The sequence below is a fragment of the Rhinichthys klamathensis genome, unplaced genomic scaffold, assembly GCF_029890125.1.
Source record: "Rhinichthys klamathensis goyatoka isolate OS25496 unplaced genomic scaffold, OSU_Roscu_1.1 h1tg000011l_1, whole genome shotgun sequence".
Classification (NCBI taxonomy): domain Eukaryota; kingdom Metazoa; phylum Chordata; class Actinopteri; order Cypriniformes; family Leuciscidae; genus Rhinichthys; species Rhinichthys klamathensis.
Window position 1 is genome coordinate 761,599 of NW_026606564.1, and position 18,683 is coordinate 780,281.

At 39.0% G+C, this 18,683-nt stretch overlaps 1 protein-coding gene across 1 annotated transcript in view; it reads right to left on the reverse strand.

Moving 5' to 3' along the window:
- Positions 1 to 18,683, reverse strand: part of bcl2b (BCL2 apoptosis regulator b) — a 47,547-nt gene that overhangs the window by 13,000 nt on the left and 15,864 nt on the right. The window lies entirely within an intron of this gene.

Below are 18,683 nucleotides of genomic sequence, written 5' to 3' on the forward strand. Positions count from 1 at the left end.
GTTTTAGAATAAATAATGTAAATAGACTCAACAGTGCACGCCTCTAGACATAACACAGTTGACAAAGCAGGTGGTGATAAGGTGTGCCCTGATCCTAAATCATCTTTACATGTTAAGGCAATGTACTTTTCAGCTTACACAGGCACGGCACAAAAAAGCGACAAGCGATATATCACACATTTTGTGATTTCATGCTAATCTGAGTTTTGTCCTGCATCATGGAACATGAAAGAAAAAAGCATGAGAGGGAAGTGTCCTGACCAAACAACACGGCAGCCATGTTGAAATCCAAGCAGAAGAAATGATTGCTTCAGAGGTTCCCATCAAACAAACCGTAGGCTCCAATGGACAGGTAATATCGCAATATTCTTTACCCTGTATAGCATCATCCATTGTATGACAGTAACAGTGGCTCCTTCGGACTGGAAAGATGTTCAAGTCATCATGAAATGGAAATTCACCCATCTATTTTTTCAAATTTGTCTCCATCCAATCAATAACCAATTGATTGAACCAAGAATACGCCCTACATTTTTTTCTTTCCGACAATCCATTTCACTCTGATGTACGTCACAAAACAGAAGAAAAGATCTGTTTCTATTTCAGTTACATATTAAGTCATCTAAAGCAGTGGATCTCAACCTTTTGGGCTTCAAGACCCACAAATTGCCCACAACTAGAAACATGTATATTCAGTATAAACATGACCAAATACTAAAAATATCTTGATTGTAAGTTGTTTTCACTTATTTTAATGCCTCGTTTTGTCTTGTTTTAAGATAATTTTAAGTCATCTTGAGGCCCCTTTGGAAGTTTGTTTGCCCTCTGGTTGAGAACCACTATTTAGCTTGACAGAAGTCTGTGCAATTATCAATATTTTTGGTCCATTTTCCTGAAAGAGAATTCCAAAACTTAAATGTGTATACGCTAACTTATATGATAAGTTAATTGTGTCACCTTGTAGTAATATACTAGCATTTGGATAATCTCAAAGCAAACACACATGGACTAAAACCCAAAAATGCAATTCTGATTTCATGAAAGTACCCTGCAAATCTTGAAACCTCCCACCGTGAAGCCTATTTTTGTCAAGTTGTTCTACATGGCAAATTTTAATTGCTGCTTTTTAATTGTCAAATATGCCCTAATTGGCCATGTCTATTGCTTTGGGCAGTGTTTCTCTTTCAGTGAGGATAGAAACATTTATTTACTAATTTGAAGCTTGTCGCATCGCGCCTGGTTAAGACACAGTGTTAGGACACAGTGTTGGGCAATTTGTGGACTAGTTTCCACAGAGAAAGAGAAACGGCCAACTTTCTTCACACAATAAGGTCAGCAAGCCTCGGTCTCAGGGGTGTTTGTCCACTGACCTGGCTGAGTGGCAAACTGATGACAGAGGACTTAAATTCTGCCTTCGCTACCAAGATAGCCAGGCATGTCAGCAAACTGGTAGTGAAGGACATTGGATAAACTCAAAAGGTGGTGGTGGTGGTGGTGGTGGGGGGGCTGTGTCTATTGATTCGACATGGCTACAGAGAAAAAAAAAATGAGCGGCAGTGCTCCTGCCTTACAGTTAATTAAACATGACAAGCATACCACAGTAATCACAGCTGCCATATCACATGCACCTGCATATTCTTCTGCAGAACGAGGAGGTCTCAAAGAATAAACGAGATTGCATGTCCCATTTTAAATCAAGTTTTAGTCTAGGTACTGTCGGATAGCACACAATATTGTCCCGTGTTATCATATTTCATCTGTATGATGCTCTGTGCATCCTGCAAACATTGTCATTTCATTGTGTTTTCCTGTGGCTGGCAGGTTTCCAGAAGAACACTGTTAGTATTCATGGGAAAACACCTGAGGCACCTGAGAGCCGAGCTGACTTGGCATAAGAGATCGAGCCGCATGCAGTCTCCTAAATTATCTGCAATCGGACCTGTTCCTCCACATAAATATTCAAATAAGTGTCAGTGCTAGTGTGTGCACAAACACAGAGTATCTCATTGAGGCATTCATGCTTCACTGAGAAAAAAAAAGTGATTTTTAATAGATTGTGGGAAAGCATTTATGCCAAAAATTTTCACAATAGACATTTCTCATCCAAACTAGCTGAATGTAAATCAAAGTTTGGGGACTGAGCATTGAGTGACGGTCTTTTTAATTTTGGATGGGAAGCCAGCAAGGAAGAAAGACAAAGGACAATAGACAATGGAAACCAGAGTGACGTTATAATTGAATATCATACCCTGCTTATTTTCCTCAGAACATCAATCCAATATGACCTTCGCTGAAACAATGATCTAATTCTTGAGAAGGCTATTGTCTGAAAAAGATTCATTTAGATCAAACTTGATGAACCTCCTGAGTCCTGAAGCGAGTTGAGGAGTTTTTAAGGGAATATAGCCATTGGTGCTACGGTATCTTTTTATCCACGAAGAGAACAAGCCGTGAACAGAAAGCATGAACTCTTAGCACTTAATGGGCAAATGTCTGTGTGACACTGTTTTTTTTACCATTTAACCAATATAGCAAGATTCTCTTCAAACTGTTGCTCCGCCTTGAAATGTACTATGTACCATGTAAATTAAATTGCAACAAATTATCAAATGCCTTCTAACACGTTTCAAATTTAAATTGAACTGCAATAATTTGCATGAACCAGACACAAGCCAGTCTCAGCCTCAGTAGCTCATAAATTGCCTGACGCTGACAGCAACACAACTTTAAGAAATCAAGACGTGTAGGTATTTTATCAATTAACCAGGACTAAAATCTATATTCTGCTTTGATTTCAAGCATTCACTGAGACTCCTGCACCCAATTTTTCTCCAAACAGGAGAAAATCTATTTGAAATAAACCCACCCCGAATGGTACAGAAAAATAAGTAGTTGTTTGGTCGGTGTACTTGTCGGTCAGTTGGTTTCTTCCTGTCATGTGGGGGTTCTTGGCCATAATAGCCTGCGATGAGGACCAGACTTTGTGCCGCAGGTCAAAAGTCTGACTAAACGATCTTAACTGTTTTAAAACAGTGTCCACCTGGGACTAAAACTTGCAGGCGGGGCAACCGAGAAGAATTTCTGCTGACACAGCCTGGAGCCAAAAATCATTGGGCCATCTCTGAACAGCAGAAAATCAGATAACAATAGAGCTGCACACCAAGCCAAATCAATCCCACACCATGTTCATTGTGTGAAAAGTAACTGATATTTATATTTACACAACTCACATGTGCTTCATGACCATTTTGAATACTTTTAATAAAAACGTAGGAAATGCACAATTACAAAGGCAGACATTGTTGTGTGAAAAAAGCCGCTCCACCTTGAACAGTGATGACGGAGGTTAATGCATTGTTAGCGGTGGTCTGTGTGTGGGTGTGCTGCCCTTTCCCTGAGGAGAAGGGAAGAAAGCAGCCACCCCTATAAATAAACAGGCCAGGCCTGGCAACTAATCTAATAAAAATGTCCTTATTGTATCTGCCAAGAGCCGGCAGTCCGAAAGGGCAGGCGTGGTGCATGTGGAGGGCGCAGATATTGGCAAAAGATCGCTGAGTCATCACCTGGTGGAAGGGCGTATGGAGTTGGATGCCGATCTATCCTCTTTCTACAGGCACTCAGCAATAATCAAGCTAATCAGTGTTGAGCCAACAATTTATAATGACAAAGGCATCCATCTCCATTCAATTGATCGAAGGCTGCAGACTTAAAGTGAAGTGAAATTACAGTGCCACTGCCACCAAACAGAATTGCAAAAATAATGAATCCTTTTCCCTAACAGTCACCCACCTACCTTTAGTCAGACCAACAGGTAGTCCTGCCCCAAAAACAATTTGAGTATCTCCACCAGCTCAACTGAATAATTGAACTGTGGTAAAAATAAGTGTCTGCATCCAAGCGCTCACTAACTAGTGAGAGGATGCATGAAGTAAGTTGCTTATCAGCCGAACACTAGATCAATTCAAATTAGAGAGTCTTCCAGGACCAGGGGCCAAAGTCCCCCTGTGGTGAAAATAAAGCTTTTAAATGTTGTTTAATGTCTATGTGGTGTTTTTAATATGCTTTTCTACAAACCATGTGCCATGACTTATGAACCAAATTCATAAGTCAACACCATTGCTGAGTATTTTCTCTTTAAAACTGCAGTGAACCAAAGACCAAAAACACGGTTTGAAATCTCTGGTGTTTCTGACGTCACAAATTACCTTGTAACCAATCAGGTCAACATGTGATCGTCAACGAGTGGATCTTTGAACTGGTGTGAGTGGAGGTGGGGCTAATTTGCATAATCATAGAATAGTGTATACTAAATAAGTCAAGGGTGTAGAGTTACATTCAATCTATTTTAAGGCATGAAGATTTTTTTTCTTGGAAAAAACGTTTAAATATGTCATTTTGGTGATCAAAGATTAGTTTTGAGGGATAAAATTATTGACCACAGGGGGATTTTAAGATAAATTACACGTTTGTAAGAATGCCCATGAGTGCAAACATTGAAAAAATCTTAAAAAGTTCTCAAATATTTTCTTTAAGAAGAATGTGCCATACAATCAGACAACATTACCAATGCCTGTCAGTTATTGCAGAAGACTTGATCCACTCAATAAAAAACACCCCAAAGATTACCAAAAAGAAGACTAAAAGATTAGAACATTTTTAAGAAATGTTTTTTGGAACAAAAAATATTATTAACTCTATTCTTAAATTAGAAAATAAGAAGAAAATAGCAGTTAAGATGAATTTCATTATAAAGAATGTTTTGTGAATCTGGCCACAGAATTAATTACTGGTCAAAACATTGAGTTTTGTGTCGCTGAGGTTTGGTTAAAACTGTTAAACTTTTAGTTAAACTAACCTTAAACGTTTGGTTCATTCGATTAGCATAAAAGCCTGCTTCTAAAAAGAGTTGTGCATCAAGGAACACCCTCAAATCCTCTGGGGTTTGGTTCACGCAAACTGAATCAATGGTCATGATTGATGTGGACGCAATTGGTTCAAATTCAGTTCAAACCTTCCATGTGTGAAAATGACATAACTGTGGATGCTTCATATCCTGTGACCATAACCGTTACACTAAAGATCAAACCAAAACATCAAAGACTTTTAGTGTGAGGATCTTTTGTTTCATATATCAAGAGCATCATTTCAGCTTGCATGACATTTAAGCAGCCTCAGATGCTAATGTAGAGCTATGGTGCATATAATGATGTACATCTACCTGAAAGTCTTCAGGTCTACACACATCAATCTATGAACTATACTTCACAAGGAGATCCAAACAGTAACCAGTTTATTTTAATAAATATAGACATGGCTTTACTAATAACCTAATATGTACCTCTTCACAGTGTGCCTTTACTTTTGAACAGCAACATTAAGTGAGGGAGAGGAAGAATGCTTCACTTAAACGCTTAAATGCTTCCAGAATTGACACTGAGATAACGACACATTAACCATGAGAAATATAACATACTCCTGCGGCCTGCTAGGTCCTGAAGGACAAACAGGTTCAGTGGAGGAGTTTATTTACTGAAACCAAAGTACTAGGACTCTACAGATTGACCATTTCAGGCACATTTGCAACTTAAAATGATTGAGAGTGACTGCGGAAAATATTTAGTGCGAGCGACCAAAGCTCTTGAATAGTTGTACACTGTGCAACAGTTATGTTTCGCATTGTGACTTTATGCCTTCAATCAACAAAGCAAGTACGAAATACTTCGCCTTGCATTTATGTATACAAGGCGAAACCTCAGTTAATATGAGCAGCTGTTTCTTAGTAGCTTGTGAAATTAAATTTGGATTATCGGGGTCGGAAATTAACTGGGTTTGGGGCAAAAATTCCACCAAACTTCAAAAAACTTCCAAAAATTCAAGATATGGAAGCTTTAGCGTTAAGTTCTGCCAGGAAGACTCAATTGCTACGTCACTTATTACCTTCTCATCTATCTAATCGTGTCTAATACTTGCGGTATATAAGCCGGGTACTTACACATGTTTGAGTTCGCAGATGCTGACGCTTTCATTTACCTCCATCCTCCCCACCACCACCAGGATGGTCCCTTCCCCTCCATCCTCCCCACCACCACCAGGATGGTTCCTTCCCCTCCATCCTCCCCACCACCACCAGGATGGTTCCTTCCCCTCCATCCTCCCCACCACCACCAGGATGGTTCCTTCCCCTCCATCCTCCCCACCACCACCAGGATGGTCCCTTCCCCTCCATCCTCCCCACCACCACCACCAGGATGGTCCCTTTCCCTCCATCCTCCCCACCACCAGGATGGTTCCTTCCCCTCCATCCTCCCCACCACCACCAGGATGGTCCCTTCCCCTCCATCCTCCCCACCACCACCAGGATGGTTCCTTCCCCTCCATCCTCCCCACCACCACCACCACCACCACCAGGATGGTTCCTTCCCCTCCATCCTCCCCACCACCACCAGGATGGTCCCTTCCCCTCCATCCTCCCCCACCAGGATGGTTCCTTCCCCTCCATCCTCCCCACCACCACCAGGATGGTCCCTTCCCCTCCATCCTCCCCACCACCACCAGGATGGTCCCTTCCCCTCCATCCTCCCCACCACCACCACCACCAGGATGGTCCCTTTCCCTCCATCCTCCCCACCACCAGGATGGTTCCTTCCCCTCCATCCTCCCCACCACCAGGATGGTCCCTTCCCCTCCATCCTCCCCACCACCACCAGGATGGTCCCTTCCTATACCTCCCAGGGGGTCGGCTGCGCCCCTGCCTTCGTCTTCAGGCAGGAAATGCAGAGTCCGGAAACTCGGATTGCGAGCTATGGACGGGGCCTACGCCAAAGAACTTTATTGCTTGCTGGGCTATCAATAAATGTATTTATTGTTACAGTATTTATTCTCCCGAGTCTTTCTGGTAGAAATGCCTTGTATGAGTTGTTTTTCATGTGTACATGATATAATTAAGCAATATCACATGAGCAAGAGTGTTGGTTTCCCCAAATATGAATGTGATATTGATTTTATACAACAGTTCAATAAACAAAAAGTTAATATTAAGTGACTTACACAATATTTTCATTTTTTGCTCTATTTCGCCAACGAAACTAGTTCAAACGAAGCCACACCTGAGCCACTGCGCAAACAGTGTTTTTTTTACCTCTGTGATGAATGAATCTGCGTTTTGAATAAATCTGGTGAGTCAATGATTCAATGAACGATTCGTAAAGACAGTTGGTGTGTTCGACTTGAAGCGGCGCTGTGCAGACCGATCTCTGTATGACATCAAAGTACAGTGAGGCCGATTCGATACTTTGATGTCATACATCAGTGGGTGTGCGAACACACCTAGTCACTTGCTTTGTTCCTGAATGAATCAGCTGTTTTGAACAAATCTTTTGAATGAATGATTCAGTGACAATTATTTTAATACTTTAATATTTCTGTATTCAAAATGTATTATATTTCAAACATTAATATCATTACATTGTTAATATGAATGTAAATGCATTCATGTCTCCTCTGAGACGCATTAAACTGTCTGTAAATATAATAAATGGCACTTCAGATGCAGCTTGTGCCACATCTGCAGTGCAAAGATTGATTTTGTTGATGCTGATTTCATTTCATTGGCAATAGTTTGATTGTGTCTTATTATTCTAACAGAATTTATTATTTTAATTAAAAAAAAGCAAATGTATCAATTTAAATTTAAGAATTTAACATGAAAGTTGACATCATTTTTAAAGGTTAGAAAAAAAATGCCCTAAGATAAAAGTGCCCCTGGAAATCATTTTAAGGGGCAAACATTGCTCAGTAATGGGAAGGGAAAGTTAATTTCTTGACTTTAAATAATGATCAGAAGGTGTTCCTAAATTTTTGAATGTGCTTCTAAAATGTTTTTAATTAGAACCACAAGTGCTCCTAAAAAATGAGTACATTTATACACATTAATTATACATGTTAATCCTATTCTAACAGTATGACAAAGAAGAAAAGAGTCTCCCGTTGTTTTCAAGGTGACCCCATTACGATCTCTGTCTACTTCTTTGAAATTATAAACAGACTGCAAACAGATCGAAACAATGTTTTGAATATGATGATGTCTGGGATTTCGGATATTCTCTATGGCTAAACTTAGAAAAATGTTTTGGCTTTGAAACTTAGCATGGCCAATATCACTTTCAGGATATTGACAGGGACAACGCTTTCACATACAGAGATCCAGTATGTTCCCATTAAAAAAGGCCTATGTTGTGTGTAACCACACTGTGTTGCCGCTAACTTTTCCATGGTGATGCTAGCATTATACAGATGCCAAGCCAGTAACCAGGGAGATGTCTACTGCAAAGCCAAACGCCTGGTTGCCAGTACTACGATGGCTAGATGACAGCTTGTTGAAACATCTTGAGGTTTAAAGTCCAAGGGTTTAGTGAGGCGTGGTTAGTCGGGGAAATCAAAATACACAGACATAAAAGCTTCAGGATTTATTGGTTTTGGAGAGAAAGCTACTTATTGTTATAATCATATGGACAGCGCGTCTCGGTCTCTGCTTCCTTCCACTTTAGAAAAATGAAGCCAAAATATCCCAGTAATCCCATCAGCCATTGCCGATTCCGTCATTCGGAGCCCGAGTCTGCGCTGTAATGATCCTGAGTTGGAGCCACGGCATCAAGGCCCGCACACAGCACCGCTCCCGCAGACTCAATCACAAGCACAGCTGTCAATCATGATGTTACACCCCATTTTTATAGCATCAAATGACTAACTAAAACCAAACTTATTGGGAAAACGAACACTTGAACATACGTCTGCATGATGAGAACTAGCTAAAATGACCATAGAAAACCATCTTTGGAAAAAACTTTTTGAAGTGTAATTGGATTTTTTTGTTTGATTACGTAAAGTTTGATTACGTCCCATTTGATTACGTGAAGAGGACAGGGCTACAGACATATACTGCAGCCAACCACCAGGGGGCGATCGAAATGCTTTGGCTTCATTTCTCAGGTCTTGTGTAGCACACTTGGTAATAATAAATAATCAGCACACATAATATGTTAGATTTTGAAGGTGCACTAAGTAACTACGATTTTTACATTTCCTGGAAAATATTGAGTGGAACTTGTGCATGCAAAACTTATCGCATTGCCAAGGTGTTGCTGTTCGGTTGAGAAGGGTTTCTATGGTTGCTAGGGTATTGCTTGATGGTTAGGCCCTTTACTAACCCAAGAGTTTTATATATTTCCATCTAAAAAGCAATATAGTGCAACATTATTACATTGCTCAACAAGATAGCATCAGCATTTGTCCGGTCCCTGGCTCCGTTCGAGACCAGCTAGTTTTTAGGGCCGGAGTTGAACCAATCTTTCCAGGAACTCCCTTTCCTGCAGTGAAAATGCATGGAATGGTAAGAGAACGGACACAGGCCGGGAACCACGTCGGTGGAAAAGGTGATGCTGGAGTAGGCAGAGCTGGAGTACTATGCTGACGTGCAACATAACAATCTGAAGTTCTATGAAAAATGTTTAAACAAAGTTGACAGTTCTTGTTTAATATGGATTATTGTAGTATTTATTATAAATAATTTATCTGTGCACGTAATTGTTGCAATTAAAAAAATGCAAACCACAACCATCTAATGATCCAATCAATTCCCGGTGAAAAAAAAATCAAATCCCGTCCTTAATTTTTTCTTGCTCGAAAAGCCGTTTCACGCAGATATACGTCAAAATAGGGAAGAAAAGACTATCAAAACTTTCCTTTCATGTCAATGTTTAAAGCAAAGGCGTGATTTAATTATTTTGTGGAAAAATTACTTTGATTCACAGCATTTAAATGAGTCTTATTTAAAGAGTCAATGTTCTCATCCATCATATTTGTGGTTTGAGCTTTTAATGTAAAAGAAGCCAAACAATACAGAGCATGAAGCCATAATGAATCCATCAAATTAAAAAAATAATGAAACTCCCCCATGCTCCACAGAGCACACCCCATAATCTAGTCTCTTCTGGAGCTCAACCCACTAATAAAGTCTTGATATTTTGGCAACAGATGTTCAAAAGTTAATGGCTAATGAAAAAAATCTCAATCTCCACTTTTAAACATTAAACAATATGGAATGAACCACAGATTGCGTCTGGGTAAAGTGGTGACTAAAGATATTAGATCACCAGTTAAACAGTTGTAAACAGTAATCTACTTGAAGGAACTTGACCTCCCTTGACATATTTGCAGTTTTGTAGCACTACTACAATATGGTTCTGTTTCATCAAGTACCAGGTATGAGTTTGAGAAAGTTTTTTTTACATAATGACAGTTTCATAAATTCATAGTAAACAGAATATTAACGTTAAAAGGGAAACATTGTTATTTTTTCCAATGTTAAAATACTTAGACCGAAGCCAGTTTAATGTGCAGAGAAAACTACAGTATAAGTAAACCATTCATCTATTCATCTAGGCCAACTTCCTGAAAAGTATAAACATTGCTAGAACTAACTCAGCAATGTTGAAAGTGTCAATGTTGTTGCGGTCAAGCTTGTCAACGTCTGGCTCAACCAATGCCATTTGGAACAGGACTGCTTGTTGGCTGAAGCGACAGTAAATGTGTTGGGAAAAGTGATTATTTTTGTAATTCCTTTTGGATGCCTATACATACCAGTGTAGAATATCACATCATAATGTCCTATGCAAGCTATCGAAACTGGAGTATTGCTAATGATTCCAACAAGAAAGTCCAGTTATCAGTACAGCACAGTTGTGTGTCCACTCCATAGGTCACTGTTAATCTATGATAACTATAGCACAAAAACTCTTGGCACAATGGTAAAACAGAGAGGCATTACTGTTTTCTGACTTTTATTTTAGAACCTTAACGAGTAGCCTAAAACCTACGGTGGCCGAGAGAGCTCAGCGTGCTGCAACTGACGAAAATGCAACTCACAATGCAACCAAATAGAGAAACTCGCTGCAAATACTTACAACGCAACCAAATAGAGAAATGCGCTGCAAATGCTCACAACACAACCAAATACAGAAACACACTTCAAATACTCACAACACAACCAAATACAGAAACGCTCTGCAAATACTCACAACACAACCAAATACAGAAACACACTTCAAATACTCACAACACAACTAAATACAGAAACGCTCTGCAAATACTCACAACACAACCAAATACAGAAACGCTCTGCAAATACTCACAACACAACCAAATACAGAAACACACTTCAAATACTCACAACACAACTAAATACAGAAACGCTCTGCAAATAAATACTCACAATGCAACAATACAGAAACGCTCTGCAAATAAATACTCACAATGCAACCAAATACAGAAACGCTCTGCAAATACTCACAACACAACCAAATACAGAAACGCTCTGCAAATACTCACAACACAACCAAATACAGAAACACACTTCAAATACTCACAACACAACCAAATACAGAAACGCTCTGCAAATAAATACTCAAAATGCAACCAAATACAGAAACGCTCTGCAAATAAATACTCACAATGCAACCAAATACAGAAACGCTCTGCAAATAAATACTCACAATGCAACCAAATACAAAAACGCTCTGCAAATAAATACTCACAATGCAACCAAATACAGAAACGCACTGCAAATAAATACTCACAATGCAACCAAATACAGAAACGCTCTGCAAATACTCACAACACAACCAAATACAGAAACGCTCTGCAAATACTCACAATGCAACCAAATACAAAAACGCTCTGCAAATACTCACAACACAACCAAATACAGAAACACACTTCAAATACTCACAACGCAACCAAATACAGAAACGCTCTGCAAATACTCACAACACAACCAAATACAGAAACGCTCTGCAAATAAATACTCACAATGCAACCAAATACAAAAACACTCTGCAAATACTCACAACACAACCTATACAGAAACGCTCTGCAAATACTCGCAAGTCACAACACAACCAAATACAGAAACGCTCTGCAAATACTCACAACACAACCAACTACAGAAACGCTCTGCAAATACTCACAACGCAACCAAATACAGAAACGCTCTGCAAATACTCACAACGCAACCAAATACAGAAACGCTCTGCAAATACTCACAACGCAACCAAATACAGAAACGCTCTGCAAATGCTCACAACACAACCAAATACAGAAACACTCTGCAAATATCCACAACGCAACCAAATACAGAATCGCTCTGCAAATACTCACAACGCAACCAACTACAGAAACGCTCTGCAAATAAATACTCACAACGCAACCAAATACAGAAACGCTCTGCAAATAAATACTCACAACGCAACCAAATACAGAAACGCTCTGCAAATACTCACAACGCAACCAAATACAGAAACGCTCTGCAAATAAATACTCACAACGCAACCAAATACAGAAACGCTCTGCAAATACTCACAACGCAACCAAATACAGAAACGCTCTGCAAATAAATACTCACAATACAACCAAATACAGAAACGCTCTGCAAATAAATACTCACAACGCAACCAAATACAAAAACGCTCTGCAAATACTCACAATTCAACCAAATACAGAAACCCACTTCAAATACTCACAACGCAACCAAATACAGAAACGCTCTGCAAATAAATACTCACAATGCAACCAAATACAGAAACGCTCTGCAAATAAATACTCACAATGCAACCAAATACAAAAACGCTCTGCAAATAAATACTCACAATGCAACCAAATACAGAAACGCACTGCAAATAAATACTCACAATGCAACCAAATACAGAAACGCTCTGCAAATACTCACAACACAACCAAATACAGAAACGCTCTGCAAATACTCACAATGCAACCAAATACAAAAACGCTCTGCAAATACTCACAACACAACCAAATACAGAAACACACTTCAAATACTCACAACGCAACCAAATACAGAAACGCTCTGCAAATACTCACAACACAACCAAATACAGAAACGCTCTGCAAATAAATACTCACAATGCAACCAAATACAAAAACACTCTGCAAATACTCACAACACAACCTATACAGAAACGCTCTGCAAATACTCGCAAGTCACAACACAACCAAATACAGAAACGCTCTGCAAATACTCACAACACAACCAACTACAGAAACGCTCTGCAAATACTCACAACGCAACCAAATACAGAAACGCTCTGCAAATACTCACAACGCAACCAAATACAGAAACGCTCTGCAAATACTCACAACGCAACCAAATACAGAAACGCTCTGCAAATGCTCACAACACAACCAAATACAGAAACACTCTGCAAATATCCACAACGCAACCAAATACAGAATCGCTCTGCAAATACTCACAACGCAACCAACTACAGAAACGCTCTGCAAATAAATACTCACAACGCAACCAAATACAGAAACGCTCTGCAAATAAATACTCACAACGCAACCAAATACAGAAACGCTCTGCAAATACTCACAACGCAACCAAATACAGAAACGCTCTGCAAATAAATACTCACAACGCAACCAAATACAGAAACGCTCTGCAAATACTCACAACGCAACCAAATACAGAAACGCTCTGCAAATAAATACTCACAACACAACCAAATACAGAAACGCTCTGCAAATAAATACTCACAACGCAACCAAATACAAAAACGCTCTGCAAATACTCACAATTCAACCAAATACAGAAACCCACTTCAAATACTCACAACGCAACCAAATACAGAAACGCTCTGCAAATAAATACTCACAACGCAACCAAATACAAAAACGCTCTGCAAATACTCACAATTCAACCAAATACAGAAACGCTCTGCAAATAAATACTCACAACACAATCAAATACAGAAACCCACTTCAAATACTCACAATTCAACCAAATACAGAAACGCGCTGCAAATACTCACAACACAACCAAATACAGAAAAGCGCTGCAAATACTCACAACGCAACCAAATACAGAAACGCTCTGCAAATAAATACTCACAACGCAACCAAATACAGAAACGCGCTGCAAATACTCACAACACAACCAAATACAGAAAAGCGCTGCAAATACTCACAACGCAACCAAATACAGAAACGCTCTGCAAATAAATACTCACAACGCAACCAAATACAGAAACGCTCTGCAAATAAATACTCACAACACAACCAAATACAGAAACGCTGTGCAAATACTCACAACACAACCAAATACAGAAACACACTTCAAATACTCACAATTCAACCAAATACAGAAACGCGCTGCAAATACTCACAACACAACGAAATACAGAAAAGCGCTGCAAATACTCACAACGCAACCAAATACAGAAACGCGCTGCAAATACAAATTGTGAGTATTTGCAGCACATGTGTTGTCAAACTAATGAAGATGTTTTATTAATTTTCTGTGTTTTCTTCAGTTGGAGCACGTTGAGCTCTCTCGGCCACTGTAAAAACCTTAATGATAAAACACAAAAGTAGATATTTTGAAACAACATTGGACACCAATTAATTTTTATTTATCTTCTTTTGTGAATTAAGAAAGTTAATGGTTTGAAACGACTCATTTTCGAACAAACTATCCTTTTAAGCTGCTAATATACATCATTTGGGGGTATATAGGGAAAAAGGTGTTTGTTTTAGGGTACTCGTCCAGTGACAAGCTAAAGGTAAATTTTTTACACAATCCTTTAACAGTGTATCTTGAGAGATGTGTAGACAACTCTGGGAGATAAGATTGTCCACACGATCCAACGGCACATTTTATAGTCTGCCCATTGCATTCTTTATGGGCAGATATAAAAAAAGAAGCAAGAACGAGTTCAATGACCTCACCAGCACCCAGTTGATTCCCATCCAGAGCTCTGCAGAAAGAATGAGAGGAATGCATTTGGAGTGTAGAAACAAACAATTGCACTTTGTTCCCTGCTGGTACAAAAGGCTTCCATTCAGCCAACAGAGAAAGATTCCTCTAGCCACTATCAAAGGAAGCTCACTGCCTAGTGAGCTCATGTGCATTGCATGGCATTATTAAACAATGCAAATATGTGCTGGGATCTATTCATTTATTAAAAATACATGAAATGCAATGCATACATATGACTTAAATACACCTCATTGATGAACACGTTTCTAAATTAAAACTTATTTTGATATGTTTTGAAGGTCTAAAATAAAAAATGTCTGGTCAGCCATAAAATGAAGACAGCCATAAATATTAGTAATCGTAATTTTACATCTGTAACATGAAATAAAGTTATGATTATTATATTATTTTTCTGAAACACTTGTTTTATTTTACAGTGAAATATTACAATTATTTTTTCAATTGTTTTTATTTATTTATTTATTTATTTATTTTTATAACCATATTGTTATATAAATCACAACATTTTGGCCAAATTGTGCAGCCCTACAAACAAGTAGAGCAAACCTGGATTTTTTTTAAATGACATTTTAGACCGCAACAACAAATTTTATTGGGGAAAAAAACGCAATTCAAATTTTTACTGAATAAAACAGAAAATGATATGGAGAGGACCACTGCAGACAAAGGAAGGCTAATCGGGATGCAAAATATCATGTTGAAAAAAAAATAATTTTAAGTATTAATTCATATTAATAAAAAAATATATATTTTTATCTTAAAAAGAATAATTTAGGTGTGTACACATCTGTATTCAAGGTGTAGAATTTTTATTTTTATTTCCTTTAATTAATGCTTACACCACATGACGTTTTAAAGTAGTAATATTTAAACTTTTCTTGAAATCAAACTTTTTTTAAACCAAAATGGCACATCAGCTTTAAAATAATTTGATTATATAATCTTTTATTATATTTTCTTTTTATCATGGACACTATTTTCAGAATCGAGTATTCCCAAGAGCTATGTAGAGAATATAAATAAAGAAAAATCTTAATTATTAGAATAACAAATAAGAAAAAAAACTGCTGATAAATGTCAGAAGGTCTGGTTATTACTTATGTAGTCAAGGTTATTTGAAATTTCAGACAGCTCAAAACCTTGAGGCTGAAGTGTTTCCAAAGAAGCATTTAGCATGGCAACTGGACTGGCTTGCTTAGCATGCACTGGGAATTGAAGTGAACTCAACAGTTGATGGCTTGACAGCTAATTTAGCTGCTGCATCAAACACTGAACATCACAGGACTTACAGAAGTCTCTTACTTTAACTCTAAAGTTACAGTGAAACCATGATGCTTTAGATGTCTCTCAGCACAGGCAGCCACTCCCTGGGTTTCTGTCCGTCTAATGTGGTCTGGCAAGCGTATTGTGCACACTTCTCGCTCTGACTTTATTAAATGGGGCGTTTGTAGTTTGATGAAGGTTCCCCTCCAAAACCACCCCACCCTTCGCCTGTTCACATCACCTCAAGATCAAAAGGGGCTAATCGCCGCTATGGCTGCGGTTCACCTTATTAGCTGCTGCCTTCCAACAAACTTTTTGTGATGGTGAACGTGTGTGTCATGCAGTATTTTGCGACCATTAAATGAAGGTTAAAAAAGGACAAAGTCAAATAAAAAAAAAGTGTTTTGTTAAATTAAAAAAACTTTATTGACAATCCCCATACATTGCTGATATTTGCAGAAAAACCATGTCTAGACGTTCCATTGAGCGAATCCAAAATACGGAGGCTCAAGCGGAAGAACATATTCCACCAGTGCAAACCACAAGCTGAACCACCCAAATTATTGCAGCCTGAATAAATAATTCAACATGTGTACTTACTAAACTAACCTCACATTAAAACCTGCCAAAACTGAATCTCAGGCTTTGACTTCAATTTCAATCTCGATGCCGCACTATGATCTGAACTGTTCCTTCATTAAGTTAATTCCAAGTTGCTAACAAGCAAGCTTCAACAATGAAGTAAAGGGAGCTTGTTACTGCTGATACTCTTTACAGGAGAGCGATCTCATGCTGTAGCTGGCGAGAGGCATTTGAGTTGGAGAAGGGCTGCTTGTTAGCCTGGTTAAAACCAGACCATTCTCAGTTGGTTGTAACTGAGTTATGGCAAAGCGTCATAGACAAATGATTTCCAGAGGGGCGTCACCAACGGACGTCGCGGATAGACCTAAAACCAATCAGAGCGATGAAGGAGATGACGTATGCAGAGCGGTGGAGAAACATCTCCGAGTGTTGTTCTTTGCTCGGTTTTTAACAAAAAGGAAACGTTCAAATCGCGTAAAACAGACGCGATAGCTGATTCGAACGAGTGATGTTCGACGGATGCGGCATCCATCTTTGTAATGTAGGCTACAAAATCTGCTTCAAAATCCCAGCGCTGTCGTCATCGTGTAAAGCCCGCCCCAACGTTTCTGATTGGCGCCTCGATTTCGGCGGATTGTAAATGAGCTTGAATGAGCTCTTTGCCAGACTAACTTTCAGAGCAAATCTAAATTTGCTGGAAGTTGTCTGGGTTTTCCCAGGCTAGCTGCTTGTGGGAGTTTGAGGAAAAGTCGAATTGAGGGCCGGCAGCATGATATGGAAATGCTGCCTTAAAAGCTTTGATCACCTCAGCGTCACGCAGGAAGTATTTGTGACCACTTCAAAACCTATCTGACGGTTTCAAGTAATGACTCAAGGAAAGTTTGAGAAAAGCTAAAAAAAAAGTTTGGTGGCACTGAAACAAGCCAAGCTGAGTCTACAAGCTTCAAGAACCATCACAACATCATACAAACAAAATCTACATAACGCTATTTAACTTTTCCATTTTACTATAAGTCTCACATGATGTTTCTTAAGCCCCAAATCAGCAATGAAGACTGGAGTAATGATGCTGAAAATTCAGCTTTACCATCACAGGAATAAATTACATTAGAAATCAGTTAGGCCTATTTTAAATTGGAATAATTTTTGACTATTAATGCTGAAGGCCAAACACTTCCAATGTAATGCCATGTTTTGATGATAAAGCCAAATATTAATCTATGAGTCACCTGATTAGACACATCGTTGGGCATATACCAAACAGACCCTGCAATTGTCTTGCTGTCATGCGGCTATCAGTCTGTGGATGTGTTGAGGTGATCCTTAGGGTGATGCCTGCGAGGCCATCAGATGTCTGACAGGAGGCTAATGTCCTGAATGTTACCCAGCGACAACAGAGCATCATTGATTTCACGCAGCCAGTCAATCTTGCCATCAGTTCCACTTAAAAGAAATCAAACTGTGGTCTGTCGCAATTGTTATTGTTGAGCTCTGTTGTTTAAATGGGTATAGCTATGCTGGAAAACGGATCAGACTTTATAAAAAAAAAATCTAAAGAGTTGCTTCGCAAGTCAGACAAAAATTACAGGTTAAGTCCGTACAATTGGGAGGGGGAAAAAAATCGACCTGCTATTTTTTTAAGTAAAATTTTGTAATTATATATACACTCACCTAAAGGATTATTAGGAACACCATAATACTGTGTTTGACCCCCTTTCGCCTTCAGAACTGCCTTAGTTCTACGTGGCATTGATTCAACAAGGTGCTGAAAGCATTCTTTAGAAATGTTGGCCCATATTGATAGGATAGCATCTTGCAGTTGATGGAGATTTGTGGGATGCACATCCAGGGCACGAAGCTCCCGTTCCACCACATCCCAAAGATGCTCTATAGGGTTGAGATTTGGTGACTGTGGGGGCCATTTTAGTACAGTGAACTCATTGTCATGTTCAAGAAACCAATTTGAAATGATCCGAGCTTTGTGACA